General features: G+C 51.6%; 1 protein-coding gene across 4 annotated transcripts in view; it reads right to left on the reverse strand.

The window, feature by feature from the left end:
- SEMA5B (semaphorin 5B) overlaps window positions 1-17,562 on the reverse strand; it is a 125,946-nt gene that overhangs the window by 82,090 nt on the left and 26,294 nt on the right. For 3 of the 4 annotated variants that reach the window (XM_057503299.1, XM_057503298.1, XM_057503313.1), the window contains exons 2-3: window positions 5,774-5,855; window positions 4,529-4,623 (exon numbers count right to left, since the gene is read on the reverse strand). The exons of the other annotated variant lie outside the window; for it this stretch is intronic. The gene's annotated coding sequence lies outside the window, so the exon portion shown is untranslated. The remainder of the gene's footprint in view (window positions 1-4,528; window positions 4,624-5,773; window positions 5,856-17,562) is intronic. 4 annotated transcript variants of the gene reach the window in all.

Raw genomic sequence — 17,562 nt, forward strand, 5'->3', positions numbered from 1 at the left:
TTCTTCATTTCCCACTTTGGGGATTCCCTCCAGTGAGGGCATAATCCCTGTTAGAGGGCTTCCTCTGGCTCCTGGGAGGAATTACAGCCCTCTCCGGCACCAGTTCACAAAATCAGAAAAAGTGAACTCTAAATAATTTATAAACATGCTAAATAAGACTAGTTCTAGCCCTGATCCCTGGGGAGCCCACTGTTAATACTTCCCTCATTTAACATCAGCCTGAGCCAGACATCATTAGGAAGGGAAATCTCCTTCACTCTTTTAAAAACCATGTAGTTCAAATGGTTTGGGATTATTTGTTGCTTTGAATCATTCCTGCCACTGCTCCTTTCCATTATGGGGATAATTAAGAATTGACTATGGTTAGCAAAAAGCACTCGACAGCCAACTTTTTATTTGGTTTTTCAAGTACCCCAGCCCTCCCTGCCCACCCCCCAGTCTTCCCTTTCCTATCCCTGCAGCCTTGCAGCCCTAGTCCCCCAGGAATCCCCCCACCCAGGTCTGCTGCCTGTAAATACACTTGGAGCCCCATGGAAACCACACACTGAATGGAGGGAAAGCAGGGAGACCATTCACTTTCCCCTTATTCCACTGCCCCACTTCCTCCAGGCACCTTGCCTGGTGTCCCCTGGGCCTGCAGCCAGAGTGTATTTGTTCGGCTGCCCTGGTCACCCGGGAATGGGGTGGGCTTGGATCCCAGACCTGTCCCCCAGCTGGTCATTCTTTCTTTCAAGAGTCACTCTCTCTGACGGGCAAAGACAGGATTAGAGGCTTTGGAGGAAGAGTGTGCCTCTGATCACAGAAGAAGGGGTCACCAATACATGGCTACCCCCAAAGCTGGCTAGTCAGGATGCTGCAGGATGAGGGTCACCTGTCCCCATTACCCCAACCACAGAGGTTCCTCAATCTCCTAATGGAAAAGGCAAGGGACAGCCAGCAAGCCTGATTCTTTGGGTGCAGCCCCAGGACTGAGCTGATCTCTTTTATTTCCCTGTCCCAACCAGAACCATATCTAAGTCATTGCAAGGATAATTTTTTCTTTCTGTCTCCTTATCACTGATTTCTAGGATTCTAAAATCCTAGGAATTCTATCTGCAATCGAATTTAAATCTTTTCTGCTGCAGATACAATGAATTATGGGTTGTTCTTAGTTCAGGAAGTTGAGGGCCCACCTCCTTTGTATAAGTCATCATAGAGACAAAAACCATAAAGAACAGGAATTGACTTTGATCAAATTCAAGGGATTCAAGCTACCTGTATGGGGAGATTGAGATTAGAACACAGAGAAGCTTCTAGAGAGGCTGCCAAAGTTCTCTTTCTTGACTTGAAAGGTGATGAAGGTGCTAACTTGGATATAACCTGTTATTAAGCCATCTGTTTTGTGGCTTTCTTTATTTGTTTTATCATATCCCAATTAAAGTTAACAGAAAAATAATCAGTCAATTGTGTCATCCCATAGGCCCCCCTCTCTAGCTCTTCTTTGGGGTAAAAACCTCATTTCTTTAGCATCTCCTCCAAGGTTCATAACCCCTGTTCCAGATGATTAGCCAAATCCTGTGACATGTGTCTCAAGGGAAACTTTCAGGCCAGATGCTGCTGGACCACCCAGAAGGACAGAGTGCAGGGACTTCCTCAAGTTCCAGAACAGGTTGTACTAATAAGTATCTATAGATAGAATTTTGCCTGAGACTGCTTTCCATGGTAACCTGGCTTACCTACTCCTAAAGTTTGGAGGTACTGATGTTTATCAAAGAGAACCTAAGAATGGGGCACGCCCTGGTTGGCCAGAGTCAGTTCATCTCAGCCCAGTACCTACTTACTGGTCGATAAATGTTAACTATTGTGATTCTCCTATTACCACTGCTGTGAAAGTGAGGGAAGATGGGTGGCAGGGAACATGGCATATGAAGGGAAAAGAAGAAGGAGTAGAGGCAAGCAAGGGCAGGTCACCCTCAGAGCTTGGCCTTTGGTAAGACATTAATTCATCAGCCTCCTAACTGGTCCTGCTGTGAAGAGAGGCATATAAACAGCTGGCAAGGCTGATAAAAGCCACGGATACCACTCTACAGAGGGTTTCAAGGTCCAACTAACCTTCTCTTCTCATTGGCTGCCTCCTCCAACTGGTCCCCATAGGCTCACTCACATAGAGCCATGCCCCGGGTATTAGAGGCTCCAGATGTGCGTATGGAGGCCCAGAGTGGGCTCTCCCCAGGGGGACTGCCTGCTCAGCCTGCCCACACCCACAGCTAATGAGGATGCCTACAGAGTGCTTGGAGATTCCCTAACAACGCCCACTATGGCCAGGGGATGGACTCATGGTTTGGAAGGAGTCTGGGTTTGTCACTTAAGTCCTCTTTCTCTGTCACTTGTCAGTTGGGGGCTGCCAATCTGTCCATGTCTCTTCACATCTGTCTGTGGTCTTTGGTTTGGGTCCGTATCTTTAGCTCTTTGCTCTCTCCCTCTCTGACACTCTTGGGCTCCACTGCTCCAACCGAAAGCCATGGTGGAATTCCAGGCACATCGGTGTTTTTCTTTAAGAATAATGACAAAGGACGCTACAGAGGAGCAAAGAAGCAGCTAGATTTTATTCCAAGTTTGTTCAACACAGGAGATTCCCCAGGGACAAGACTGAAAATGTGAAAGCCCAGAAAAAAACACATAAGGGAAAAAAAATAATTTCCCCCTCTGTTTGGTCCCAAGAACTTCTTTGAAATATATTATTTTGAACATATTTCTGTATTCTGAAACTTTTTCAGAATGAATAAAGTGTTTAGGATGGAGAGTTTTTATGTTCCCAAACCATTTCTAAAAATTATGCAGAAGATTTTATGTTGAATAAACCAGTCTGTCTTCATTTAATGATGCAGCTTATTTGACATTCCTTTCTAAATGACCTATAGAAAAATCAATTGTTCCTGGGAATCCAAGAAGATTTCCACTTGTAAGTACAGAGTAAAGTAAAATAAATTACTTTAATCAAGGATGGGAAAAATTTCGTCCTTCAGCAACTCAAGTTGTGAATGTAGTGGAGTAGGATTCGAAAGCAGGTCTGTGGAGAGGTGAGAGGGGAATGGTCACAGCATTTAGTAGATCTACTAAAACAAACACAGAATATGCCCCTAGCTGCTCAAGGCTGCAGACCATGAGCATATTTTAGAGTTTGGGTCTGGAGAAAGCTGGTGGGGGGGTCTCCCAAGCAAACTCCCCAAACATGGCAGCCATGCCACTGGAAGGCTCCAATCTGCCCCCTAAGTCTCCTCCTGCATGTGAAAGAAATGGAGCCATATTTGGAAAAACAAAGTGTAAATCAAGAGATAAATTAACATGTGAAAAAGGAGGGAAGCTTGCCTAGTCCTAGGCAAATCTTTAGCTGTCAGGACTCTGGGAAGATGATGAAAATGAAGCCTTAGAAGAATCAAGAATGACACAAGGTGATGGCTCAGAGAATGAAGCTGATTAGATAAAGTTCTATGGAGTAAATTGCGTCCAATGAGATTTAGAGGTTTCTCTTTCCTTTCTTTCCACAATCTCTTTTCTGAAAATAAGTGCTGTTCTGTTTCTCACCAACACCAAGTCCTGAAAACATAATACTGTCCTTTGTCTTACTCTAAGTGTACTGGAGATGGATTCCTCTGTTCAAGGTTTTGCCTATTTCTTAAAAGCTGTCAGAAGGAAGGGAGGCTATACTCCCAAACAGGCAGGCACTTTTATAATTGGAAACTTAGAATTATGAGCAAAATAAACCATGATACACAATTTGATATACTCAACAAGCTTATTTTATTTTTATAAAATCTATTAGATACAACCACTTTGATGTTTTGAAACAAAGGGACATCAGATTTTGTGAAGATCCCCCAAAAGAGAGTTTTATACATATGTTCATTTTCTAATATTTGAAAAAGCAATCTCTTTTCCCTGTGCCTCTCAAATTTCCGAGAATGTTTAAATGCAAGACAAGACACTCCTGGGGCTCTCTAGAAAGCAGAATAGGCAGGCTGGGCACTGGGAGGTGAGGCAGGCTCCAGACACATGTGTGCATGTGTGGGTCCATGTCTACGTCTGCGTGTGCTGGCCCTCTCCACCCACTGCAGTGCAAATGGTGGGGAGAAGGAAAAGACACACACACACACACACACACACACACACACACACAAACACTCAGCTAGGAAAAAATTCTTAGCTGAAGTCAACCCTATAACCCTGCATTCGCTCCACCCACTTCAAAAGAGATTTGAAATTCTTTCCCGAACTTTGCTGCGCTTTCCATGAGAATGGGGATGTTTCTGCATAAAACATGAGTTTGGGAGGGCAGAGAGCAAGCTGGATGGGGGCAGGAGCTGAGGGGGGGCCCTGGAGAACAGGAGGGAGTGGGCAAGTAGAACAGAGGAGTGGGGGAAGGGAAGGGAGGCTGTTTTCTCAGGCTGCATTTCTTGCAGGCTCCTTGGAGACCGCAGAAAGGCCGGGAAATGTTTCAGCTGGGGCAGGGCGCTCTCGAACCAGTGGAAAGAGGGATGCCGAGCCTGACCTGATGGACCTTGATCGGCGGGGGTTTGAGGACCTCCAGGAAACTGATGCCAGCAGTTGCACCAAAGGAGAGAGGATCTGGGCTAGGAGAAAAGCCTGGAGGGGAGAAAAGCAGGAAGGGAGTCTGTATTAAATACTGAGGACCGTGGCACTGCCCCCTTCTAGACGGCTGGGTCACAGAGGGCAGGGACAAAGGTTCTGTTTCTTTTGGTGTCATCACAGAATCCAGTCCAGCACCAAGCCTTTCACACACCGTTTTGTGAATGACTGCAGGTGGCCAGACAGGATTGTTAGCCTGTTATCAGCACCCCGGCGGGTAGGATTTAGGGGTCTGCAAGGTCTTCTCACCAGCAAACCGGTTATTAGTATTGCTTGAATTAACTCAGCGATGGGCTAAATGCCAGCAGCAGGAGAGAGATGTTAGGGCATTCTGCTCCTCTTGGGGGAGAGGCGCTATTAAAGTCACTGGGGCAGTGCTCTCACCAGAGGCTCTGAAAGGGCAGGCCTGCTTTCGCTGCCGTGGGAGCCTGTGGGAGGATCACAGTGGGCAACCTGCAAGTCAGGCCGCCGTCCCAGGCCCGTGGGGGCCACTGCAGATGGCCGGTACTCTACACTGGCTTGCTGGCCCACCCTTGCAGGCTCCTCCCTAAAGGGACTGGGATGGAAACCACCTTAAGTCCTTTCTGGAAAAAAAAAACAGGGTGTATATAATGGGTTTTGTTTTGTTTGGTAATTCTGAGAATTTAATGACACCCTCAAGATAACCGGCCATACTCCAGATATGGCTATGGGATTTCTGCAAGTCGCTAGTTATTGCAAGGTGGGAGGGAAATGGTGAGCTCAGCCATACAGCTGCAGTAGGAAGAGGTGTTCTAGAACTGTGGGCCTCAGACCTGAGCTGCTTCAGCATCACCCACATGGCATGGTAAACACAGGTTTCTGGGTCCCAACCCCAAGTTCCCAAGTTTGTGGCCCCTGGTGGGGAACGGGGGTGCTGAGAACCCGCATTTCTAACAAGTTCTCAGTTGATGCTCATGCTGCTGGTTGGAAGGCCACATGGTGAGGATCCCTGTTCTAAAACGTGACCTCATTTTATATATGAGGAACAGGCATGGGGCTCTAATGGTAGATAGAGCCAGGTACCACCAGCCCCTCTCTCTGAGCCCCTCCCCCACCAGCACAGGAGAAGTCGGAGGTGAATCTGAAAGGGGAGGAGAAATATCAGGCAAGTCAAAATCAAGCACACCCCCTCTCCATCCCCCATGTGTTCGGGTAGGTTCTACAGAAACGCCAGCCACTGGGTCACATTGGAGGGTCCAGATGGGCACCTGGGGAGAAGGTGATCAGTCTCAAAGCCAGACATGCAGACAGCAACAGGAGGAGGAGAGGCGGGGAGGAAGTGAACAGACTGTTCTCCCTAGCGGAGAATCCGGGGGCAAGGGGGAGCCTCCTGCCAGCCCTGGGGGGCAGAGATTAACAAGCCCTTCCAGGACTGGGCAGACTGGGAGCAGCCATGCTGCTTCCAGCTGTGACTTGACCCCACATCTCAGTTTTCTCCCCAAAGCCTTGGGGTGGGGCCTGGAAAGCTCTTCTGGGAGAAGAGCCAGAAAACCACTTAATCTGGACCTCAACTGGGTTCCCACAGCTGTGTGGGGGCCACCACGTCTCAATCAGCCTCTCTCCTTCCCTAGACTGTGAGCTCCTCGAAGCGGAGACGGGGTCACCTTGTGCAGGGTGGGTAGGCACTGCGTGCAAGTTGGTAAATAAATGAGTGCAGTCCTCCTGCTCCCACGGAGCGGGCTCTGCCCTCAGGACACTTCCTCGAGAGGCATCAGTCTGCCTAAGCTTTCAGCCTCACTCTCCTAGGTTAGGGGTGGCCAGCAGGGCTCCTGCTACTAATTGGCATGGTACAGGCTGGCACTGCCTTCTCCGAAGTGCCCTCTTCACATCTCTCTCTCCTTGCTTCACTAAGGGAAAATATCTTTTTTTTAATTTAATTTTAATTTTTGTATTAAGGTATCACTCTTATGAAGGTTTCACATGAAAAACAATATGGTTACTACATTCACCCATATTATCGAGTCCACCCCATACCCCATTGCAGACACTGTCCATCAGTGTGGGAAAAAATCTTTTTACATCTGACCAGCACACGTTCTCACAGAGTCAACACCCCAACTTGGGGGACTGGGCTGGGAACCCGAGATTCTGTCAGCAGCTGCTCATGCCCACCTGTGTAGTTCCTGGGCTCAGAGCCCCACTGTTTCCCAGCAGAGGGGGCCCTGGGAGCACTGGGTTAGGGTCACTGCCTATGCTGCCCAGGCTCACGGGAGGTGAAAAGGTCCCACGTGCCGGGCTGTACTGTGGCTTCTCCCTGTAGGCCGACCCTGAACTACCCCACCAAGGCCCCCGTGGGCATCTTGGTCTGTGCCTGGTCTCATGTACACATGCTTGTGTCCTCTGCGTGAACACACAAGGGCCTCTGGCCTTCTGAGTGACCTCTGTCCCTGCTTCCTGGTGGGTGGGTCTTGGGTCAGTCCTGAGATTACATAAACCCAGGCCTGGCCCTGCCCACAGGCCCTGTGCTCCTATATGACCTGCCAGCCCAGGACAGAATATAGACACAGTAGGTGGGGACCCACTTCCATCCTGGGACCATGAAACTGCAAACCTCGGAGCATTACTGCAACACTATCGGTTCAAAAGCTGCAAGTCACAGATCTGTTTACTGGCCCCAAACTGCCCATATCATGAGATTTCTCTCTCCTTCCCTAATACCCAAAAAGCTTTTCAGAGAAACCTGGCTTCTGGAGGGAGATGGGGCCAGGAAAAGAGGGGAAGGTCAAAGGCTCCCAAACAGTTGCTGGGGAAAACCATGTCTGCGCAGTTAGGTGGAGACTGGACAACATGCTGGGGCTTCTCTGGGTGGCTGTAGGCTCTCAGCAGCGCTGTGCAGCCACCTCCCCATCCCTGCTCTTTAGATGCTGTGTGCTTAGGGACTGAACTTACTCTCCAGAATCAAGCATCATTAGGAGATAAAATCTGCTGCAAATGGATCACACAAGGCATTTGAAAGCCCAACAGGCTGATTAGGCGATGATTTGCTGGGTTGTGCTACCTGAAGCACCTCTCTGCTCTATTCCACAAATCAGAATTTAGCCATAATTTGTCTGCAACATGGGGCTTCCTGGAAGCCCCTCCTCTGGGCTGGGGGCAGGGAAGTCTGCCTTCCAGCTCTGAAGACTGGTTTCAGCAGAGTAGGGTAAGAGGCACGGGGAAAGGGCTGGCACCAGCCCCAGCCAACTTCTCTACCTGCCGTCAGAAAAAGGATCCAAGGGTTTCATGTGCACGCGTGCGTGCGCGCGCGCACACACACACACACACACACACAGTGACCATGCTGTCTGCTACCTACATTACAGGTTCTGAACATCTCCTTCACAAAGCCCCCCTGGGGTGATGAAGAGCAAGAGCACTGAAGCCCCACAGAGATTCTGATAAGAAACTCAAGAGGCTTCTCCTTCTCTTGTCTTCTCTTCCTTAGGAGTATTTTGCCTGGAAGGGTAAGACTTAATCCAAGCTAGGCCCAGAATTCCCTTGACTGATTTATTTCTTTATTGACACCTAACAGGATGTTTATCTCATCCTGTGAGCTCTTCAAGTCAGGGCTCACCTTCACATCATTCATTTGGTATAGGATCCAGAAAGCTGCAAGCGCATGTGCACACTCACGCATGCCCTGGGTACTGACTCTGTCTGGGCAGCCACTCTTGGATTTGGTGCCAATGTCAGGAGGAAATGGTGGTACCCTGCAGTGGGGTTTTCCCTCCCAGACCTCATCCTGCACACAGAGAAGGCCCAACCCTGCCCCCATGAGCCACCCCACTACCACAAGAAAGATCTGCTGGAGACAGGGGAGGGCTAGAAGTGATCTCAGCCTCGTTTGGGTGGGCATATGAGCACAATCATACAAGCGTAGAATCCAGGTGTCTGTACTCCCAGGCCAGAGATGGTCCCACTGCACTTGGCCATGCTGGACCCAGTCCCATAATGCCAAAGGACACCTGAGAGCCAAAGGAGAGGATGTAACAGTCACAGAGCCAACCGGAACTGACAGTTCTGCCCCTGGCAACATTTGTAACGTCTAGAGACATTTTTGGTTGTCACCAACAAGGGTGCTACCAGTGGGTAGAGGCCAGGGATGCTGCTGAACATCCTGCGAGGCACAGGACAGCCCCCCAGCCCAGACTTACCCAGCCCCAAGTGTCAGCGGTGCTGCTGAGAAGCCTGCCCTGAACACCGCTACATGCCCCACACCATGCCATGACTCGGCATCAGACCAGAATTCTCAAAGGAATCAGAATCACAGTTCTCCAGCCCTGCCTTGGATTTCAGATGGGCTCCAAAGGATCAGGGTGTAATGGGCCATGGGAGTACAGAGTTGTCCCTCATACAACCCTCTGAAAAGTTAGAGATGTTTCCCAAAGGGACCTCAGAAGTCATCAGGTCCAAATATACATTGCATGAAATGTACGGCGCTATAAGCAAAGACTGTACAACCACAGGAAGCAGAAAACACGATCACGGGCTCATTTGGAATGCTAGACACATGGGCATCCCTGTGAGGTCAAAAGGGATGGCTGAGGGCTCATATAGAAATATAAGAAGTATGACTTCACTAAGCATACAGTGGCCACTCAGACCTCTTTATTCCCAGAGGAAACCCGAGCTGCAAGCATATCTGTAACCACAGATGGTTTACAACAGAGGGTCCTGGGTCCCGTGGGCTGCCTCTCCAGCCTCATCGTGTCTCATTTTGCACGTTTGAGGTGGAGACCTGCCATTGTTCCAGTGCCCTTTCCTGGCAGTGCCAGCAGCCCACAGGTCCAAGGGAGCAAGTAAAAGGACTTAATGGTATGGTGATGTCAGGGTGGAAGGTGGCAATAAGCCACATGCCCAGGAAAGAAAAGGGGAAGCTCTCTACATTCCTGGCCCTTTAACCAGGAAGGGTTTAGCAGCCAAGAGTACAGTGAGGCCCCAACACGTGAGACACCTGTGAATGGTGGGCATTTCCCGGCTGCCATCCCTCCACACACGCTTAGGCTGTCTCTACCCAACCAGGAGAGGGCGGCAGTGAGAGGAGCTCCTCCTTTCAGTGTTCTCTTTACTCCTGAGAAAAACACCTGTAACCCAGTTGCCTGATGCCCCACCTCTTCACCCCAGGCTGGCTCTGCTCCCTAGGTCTCCCATACCACTCTGCTGGCATGAGGTGAGGCAAATGAATGTCTAGTTTCTGAAAGTAAAGCTGCAGAGCTGGTCCACTGTGACTCACGTGGGCACAGCCAGTGAGCATGAAAGGGGCATCTGTCCAAGTACTCACCACTAGCAGCTTGGCCGCAGGCACCCGAAACCCAGACGGGGTACAGGCAGGAGAAGCAATCCTGGGGAATCCAGCACCATCAACCCGACTGTCCTCCAGAACCCAGGGGAGCAGCCAGGCTCTCCCACTCCTCACCCTGAGCACCAGCACCCAGACCCCAGATCCAGCCTGGGAACAGACCCACGGCCATAGGTGCACCAGCTCCCAGGGGCTGGGGGCTTCCTTGGACTGGTGAGGGATCAGGGCTCAAGTCCCTGCTAGCGCTTCTCAGTCCGAGGGACTCAGGCCAGCTGCTACTGTTTTCAGAGAGGAAACACTTCCCAGGAAAATCAACCCAGGCTGCTGCGCTCAGGTCAGCAAGAAAACATCTCCATCCTGCCTGGCGACTCCAGGCAGCTTGGTCCAGCCAGGGAAAGCAGGACACAACGCAGCAGCCCGCCCGGACCAGCTCTGATTGTCCCTCACACTGCCAAGCCTCGCTCTGGGCGTCAGACAAAAGCGCTAGAAACAGCTCGCAGCCCCAGCCGCGACACACCAATCACCAGCGCCCAGGCCGTCCCCCCGCCGCTGAGCCTGGCCACCCCGCCAGGGGCTGGCTCCTCTCCTGAGTTTCCTCAAAGGCACCCGAGGATGGTTTAGGGTGACTGATCCTCATAGGGTGGATTGCTCATCCCAGAAATACTCCAACTTAGGCTGGACCAGAGAGCAGTGCTGTAATGCCCTGGCTTAGGGAGACAGAGACCTACCTGCGAGAGTTGTGTGTGTGTGTGACGCGCATGCATGCACGTGAGCAAGAGAACAGTGTGAGAAGTCTTTTGTGTGTGCGTGCATGAGTGTGTGAGCAGAAGAGGAGTGACAGGCAGAGTGTGTTCACTCCTGGGTGTCTGTTCCTCTCTCTCCTACTGAGTTTTGAGATGGAGGGGTGGGGGGTTGGGTGGCGAGAGACTCAGATTCCAGAACAGGCAGGAGACGCCACCCTTTCCTCCCCGCCCTGGAGGGTGATAATGCCACCCCTCTCGCTCCTCCCGCCTCCGCAGCTGCTGCTGTCAGCAGGCAGCTTCCTCTGCCGAACGCTCTCGGGTAGCAACTTTGGAAGAAGCAGCGTTTCACAAAAGAGTCGGCAGCATGATCTCTCCTTTCTCCAGCCTGGGTCATTTTCTGTTCCCATTTTGGGCATTACCCTCCCTGTTCCTTGTCCCAAAGCCCATTCTCCGGAAGACAGAGTCCAGAAGCCTCCCCTGACCTGCTCCCATCTCAGAGCCATATCCCTCTTTCCCACCCTCCTGCCGGTCCTGGGCCCCTGGAGGAGAAGCACGCCATCACGGAGCTCCCATCAAGGAACACGGGAAAGACAGGGACGGGGTGAAGGTACAGGATGAGTGCTTTGGGGAAAGATAACCACCAGGCTGTGCCATCCCAGGACTAAGGGTCGTTAGCTTGCCCGTGTAAGGTGACTGCCCAGGCAGCTCGGGGTTACGGGGAACTGCCCAGGCTCAGGGGTTAGGCAGAACCAGGACTTCAAAACTTATTCACTGTGTGATCTTGAGCAAATTGCTAAATCTCTGAGATTCAGTGCACCTATGTGAAAATTGGGAATATTAATGATGATCTACTTCATAGAATTGTCATGAGATAAAATATGTTAGGTGCTACCCGCACTCCTGGTCCATATCAGACCCTCAGGAAATGCTAGATCCAGGTTTTCTTCTATGGAATCCTGAAATGGATGTGGTGGCTCTTGCAAAGGGAAGGAGGTCTCCAGGTGGGCTGCTTAAAGAAGGAGAAGGGTCAGCTCTAAGAAGCTAAGAGAGGCATTTAGAAGGGGCAGAGCCAGGGTGTAAATCTGGAGAAGGGCTGAGGGGTGATGTGTTGGAAGCAGAGGGTGCAGAATATAAAACAGAGCAAGCCATGCTGGAGAACAAGACCACAGAAATCACAGGAGAGACTAGGGCAGAGTGTTGGGGGTGGAGTATTGTTAGTTATTTTTATTTTTAATATTCCAGGAGGAATGCTAGTCTTGGGTTTTCTGGATCAGAATCCAGGAATCAAGGCAGAGATTCACTGGATCAACACTAATAATCAGAAGCCAAAATGGACAAACTGAGGCCTAAATAGAAGACAGCCAGGTCACCCCAGAAACCACATGGGAAGTAAAGGGAAGGGCCCATGCTCTACCAGACAACCCTCAATAACCATCAATGCCCACAGGGATGATGGAGGGGGTCGATAACCCAAGGATCTGGGCCTATAGACAGCCCCTGGGCAGAAAAGGCCATGATCAGGGGTTGACTATGGAAATCTAGCTTCATACCTGAAATGGGCTTGCCTGGATCACTCATGGTTTCTATCCTGAAGCCCCCACTGGCAGAGGAAAAGCTAAGAGGACATGGGACCCAAGCTCAAGACGTGGGGCTGGCTCTGTTGTACATTGAGGGGGGAAGGGAGCGCTGCTGGGGTACAGAAGAGGTTTTGGCCATGAACGTTCAGGCCAGCACCTCAAAAGGGGGAGCCTATATCATGGAGAAGATGAGGAAGTCAGGAGGCTTGGATTCTAGTCCCTATTCTGTCAGCAACCAGCTGGGTTACTGGTCTTCTCTGGCCTTCTGTATCTTCCTCTTTGAAATGAGACCAGGTTTGTGGTCTTCAAACTTTCTTTTCAGCAGCAGAACCCATTCTTTAAGTGAAATCTTACTGAGAACGTCTATATCCACATCAGATGGAAGCAGAGGTCCACTGCTAGGTAGGGAGCTTGACCCTGGATGCTCAGCCTCTCTCAGCAGCTCTCAGAGAAGCTTAGAAGAACCCCAGAGCTCCCCAGAACACAGCTTGAAACGATAGTACTCACTGTTTCTGAAGGCATTTCACCTTTCTGATGCCAAGGCTTTTTATCCCCGGCGAAGTTAAATAGACACTAGTTTGGATGGGTACCAGCTGGATGACCAGCACGAGAGTCCCAAGGGAGGGAGCACGCTGCCCCCCTCAGAGCACCTACCGGGGCTGCAGACCCTGCAGCAGAGGCTGCTGAAGGTGGAAGCTGTGGCTACAGATGGCAGAAGGGAGGCCAGCCCAGCTCCAGGCTCCGGAGTGACAAATGTACTACACAGAGAGGCCAGATGGATGCCCCTGCCTTTGGCACTGCGGCTCCTCGAGGAAATACTGGGCTGCTTTTCAGACCCTGAACTGTTGCCGGCTCCCTCTCTTCCCAGCACAGCCAAATCATAAATCTAGCCTGCCAGGGGAGCTGGCTGCCCTGACCCCGGCCCTGTGCTTCCCCTGTCTTGGCCTCGCTTCATGCCAAGATGGGGATGCAGGCACGAGCAGCAGAAGGGAGGACAGTGCAGGGGGCTGGGCCACATGGACTGAGGATCCTGTCACAGTTTGGCTTTCCAGAATGTTCTTTGTCCAGATTTTTCTCTTTTTGCCTTTCAAATCCTTTCCTCCTCCTGCCAAGGATTCTGCCATGGGCTTTTACCGTACTTCCCTCACACCCACCTCCTCAGCCCTTCACCAGTTTTAAGTCACGGGAACTGGGATGTTGCATGATCTTGAAGCCGGAGCCTGCCCTCTCCCTGCCTGGGCCTCTGGGAAGGAAGCAGGAGTGGCAGTCGCCGGCCCCAGACGCATTTGAACTCACCCAGGCAAAGGCCCCTGGAACAGAGGTGCAGGCACAGCGGGCCACAGGCAGCCCCCGGGTTCTCTGCCCCCAGAGGGAACTCCAACAGCCTCACCTAGGTAGGATTTTAGTTCTACCTTCGTCCATCTTCAGTTCTTTCTTTCCCACTCCCGCCCCCTCTCCCCTCTCCACATCCCCAGAAAGGAAAAGGCTCAGAAAAGGATCCCCTGGCTCCCCGCCCCCAGGCCCACCTGCCTCCCTTCTCAGCTTTTCTTGCAAATTCAACACGTTTCTTGGTGTGGCACTTTATGATTTGTGACCTGTGGGTTTTACCCCTTATGTCAATGAGGTTGGCCAGGTATCCCCAAGTTCCAGGTTGGACGCAAGGCTCAGAGGGTCTGACTTGTTAGTGGCAGGGTGGAGATGAGACCAGCAAGCTCTGTGTGTTTCTCACTTTACCACGGCTTTCTTCTCCTCACTCCATCTCTCCCTTCCTCTCTTTTCCCCTTTCCATTTGGCATCCCTTCCCAGTCCTTCCTCTGCTCCCTCCCCTCTGCCAGAGACCTCCTCCAGACCCACCTGAGGCCAGAGCAGGTGGGAAGCTCCAGGCCATCTTCCCCCAGCCCCTGGCTTACAGGTGAAGAGACTGAGGTCCCATCAACGGGCTGGATCTCCAGGACTCACCCCCACCTCCACCAGGGCACATGGGTGGCTCTGGGAGGCCGAGGACGGTAATGGATTGCTTAAGTCATCCTGATTTTATTACTTAAAGCATTTCTAGGGCAGGACCCAGACAAATGCTTGCTGGAGCGCTCCCTTTCTCCCTCTGCAGCAGACTGCATGTCTGCATAACGTTTGCACCCTATTTCACTTAGAAGGGAAAGGTCAAGGTCTTGTGTCTGCAGCCCAAGTCAGCAGCAGGCAGAGTCTTTAAGCTCAACTGCTCCCTGCCTCCACCCCCAGGCCAGGAGACCCTGTTTCCACAACCCTAAGCAAACTGTGGGGTTTTCTGCTCAATGGGTCTCCTTATTGCCTCCTTGGGAGATTCCCCCACTTCTATGGATCACCCTTTCTTGTCTGCACACCCTGCTTAAGGGCATTCCCCACCTGGGTGCAACCGCAGGCGGTCGGCAAACAGTGGGAGCACTGCCAGGCTGGGCACTGCCATGCCGGGCACAGGCACCTGTGAGGTGTGCCCAGCTCTCAGCAGCAAGGCCCAAGGCCACAGTCTGTCAGGAAGGCTCCTCACAGGAGCCTCCCTGGGAGCCCTCTCTCCAGATTGGACACCCTCACCTCCCACACCAACTGATCTCTCCCACTCCCAGGCCCTACGAAGTCCCGTCCCAGGAGGCTTTGCCAACCCTCCTGGAGTATTCTGAAAAAGAAGGCCTGCTTCACCCAAGAGTCAGCAACTCCATCAGCCAGCAGAGGGGGCCTGCCAGGTGGGAGGGGCTAGCTAGGTAAGGTGGAAAAGGCGTGGGCCTTGGAATCAAGAAGCTTGTGCTGAATCTTGATCTATCCCTTTTTAGCTCCTTGATCTTAGTTAGCTTGGGCAAGCCACTCCTCTGAGCCTCCATTTCTCCTCTGCTAAGTGGGGAAGGTAGAAGTGCCAGCCTGATCTAGTCACCAGGTGTGAAAGGATTAAACAGGATGATGCAGGTGAATGTGTTCTGGAAACAGGTTTAAGGAGTGTGAGCCCCCAGGGTCTGCAGGGCTGCCAGTATTCCGCTCTGTCCACAGGGCTCCCGGCCTGCCCTGGGAGGAGACTCACTTTGTTTTAGGACAGTGCTGCCTAGCTTCCTTTGCGTGTGGCTTATTCCTGACTCTTGGGCAACTTGAGCTCCCAGGTAGGAGCCTGGGGCTCTGTGCTCCCTCTTTCCCCAGGCTTTGTTAGGTGAAAACATATTCCAAGTCTCATCCTCTCAACTCATTATAAGAAGTGGAGAGAGAGACTTCTGAGGCCTTCATTATCACCTAATTGTGTTCCCACTAAAAACTCATTAATTAGCCATTCCACAGCTGTCAGCACATTTACATAGACTCACAGACTTACAGACTCTTAGAGTTAGAAGAGAACTTTGGCAGGTCCAGTGTGTTCAACCACCTTATGTTAAGACTGAGCTGAGGCACAGAGAGGTTAACTGACTGAACCAAGGTCACACAGCAGGCTAGTGATGGAGTTGGGGCTAGACACCCAAGCCATCAAGTTAGATCCCGGAGACCCTCCTTCCTACTACCCTATTTTCTAAAGGAAAGAAATGTCACCCCTTACCTTCTATCATCTATTCTTTTCCCAAAGGAGCAATTCTAGATTGAGGTATGACCCCAGTTGGAAGAAAATATAAATGTGGAATTTTAAGTACATTTTTTAAAATGATGATGTGTACCTGAGCCAAATGGAGACCAGCTATAACATGTTACTAGACCTTGTACCTCCTGGGGGTGGGGGCAGCAACGATGCTTCCCTGCCCGGGGAAGAGCAGACCTACAGACTGGAGCAAGAGGCTGGCTCTGTGCAGACCACCAGTGTTGGATTAAATGCAGATTCTCGGTCCCCACCTGGACGTCCTGACTCAGAATCTCTGGAGTGAGGAGGCCCAACAATCTGTATCCTGAGTACTGCAGGCTGCAGAGGTTCCATAGCCTCTATACATATGGACATACACAGCAACTATGGAGACAGAGAGGGAAAGAGAAAGTGCAGTAGAGACAGACTCCTAATAAAAGGGACAGAGGAGCAGCCTTCTGGAATGATCCAACGGAAGGAGAGCAGGAAGGAGGAGCCGAACTGCGAGTGGAGCTGCAGAAGCCCAGGAACCCAGGGGTGGCTCAGGTCCAGGACCCTGAGTAAGTGCCCACACCTGGAGCCAAGGTTCTTGGTCAAGGTGGCCGTGGGCCCAGCTGTTCATGAGGCCAGTGTCTGCCAGAACAACAGTCTCAACCAGAGGCCAAGGAAGTGGCCCTGGAGGCCCAGGCAGGAATAGCAATTGCCTCTATAGCATTCACACTGCAGTGGGCACTGTCTCAAGACTTTCTGTGTATTAACAAATCTAATCCTGCTTAAACTCTGAAGTGGGGGCACTGTTATCAACCCACACTACAATGAGGGAACAGGCTAGGGAACCAGTCACAGGGCCAGTAAGTAGCAGGACAGGGACCCAAACCTTCTCTGACTCCATGCCGCCTGCTGCCTCCACAGAAGGTCAGAAGCTCATTCTTCACCTGGGGTGCACAGTGTTTTTTGATGGAGGGGCCTATGGCATGGTTTGAGGGATGAGCTCTCTCTGTGCACTGTAGGGACTTAGCATCCCTGGTCTCTGCCACCAAATGACAGTAGGGTTCCCAAGTCACCCTGACACCAAAAAACAGCCCCACCCTTCCAGGCACCTGTGTGTGTGCTGGTGGGTCCAACCCAGAGCACCACTGAGGAGGGAACAGGCAGGATGGAGTGGGGAGAGGCCCTGGATCCCAGTGGTTTGGCCTCATTCTGCAAGGGGCTGTGCAGGAAAGTGAGCTGGCCAGGCCACAGGAGAGGGTGCCTGGGGTCAGCCTGGTAGACTTTGTATCCCAGAGCCCCTCAGAGCTCAGATGACTGGGCTGCTGCAGGAGGGGTGGGTTAGCGTGATACTGGAGTGAAAGCAAAGGCGTGAGAGGAGCCACAAACTCAAACGCCCGGAGTGTGCCAGGGAACCCCAGGTGATCCTGGGTGTGGGGTTCCCCTCCACTTCAAGGGACCTCAGCATCTCCACCTCCTCTCACACAGCTCTCAGGATCTCAGAGGGAGCTCTCCTACAGAGGCCCAGGTGGCAGTAAGAGCATCATGGAGAAAAAGAGAAACAAGAGCCCAAGCCACAGACTTCAGGGAAGAAACTATCCCTCTGCCCCAACCATTGTTTTTAACCTTGGCGGGTGGCAGCAGAAAATACACAGAGCTGTGGCAGCCCCAAAGAGGCTGGCAGAGCCCTCTGATCCCTGCATTGAGACAGAAAGGCACCATCAGATGTGGCATTAGAGCCGTGGCAGGAAGCTTCAAGCCTGTTGT

Source organism: Manis pentadactyla, chromosome 1, assembly GCF_030020395.1.
Source record: "Manis pentadactyla isolate mManPen7 chromosome 1, mManPen7.hap1, whole genome shotgun sequence".
NCBI lineage: Eukaryota > Metazoa > Chordata > Mammalia > Pholidota > Manidae > Manis > Manis pentadactyla.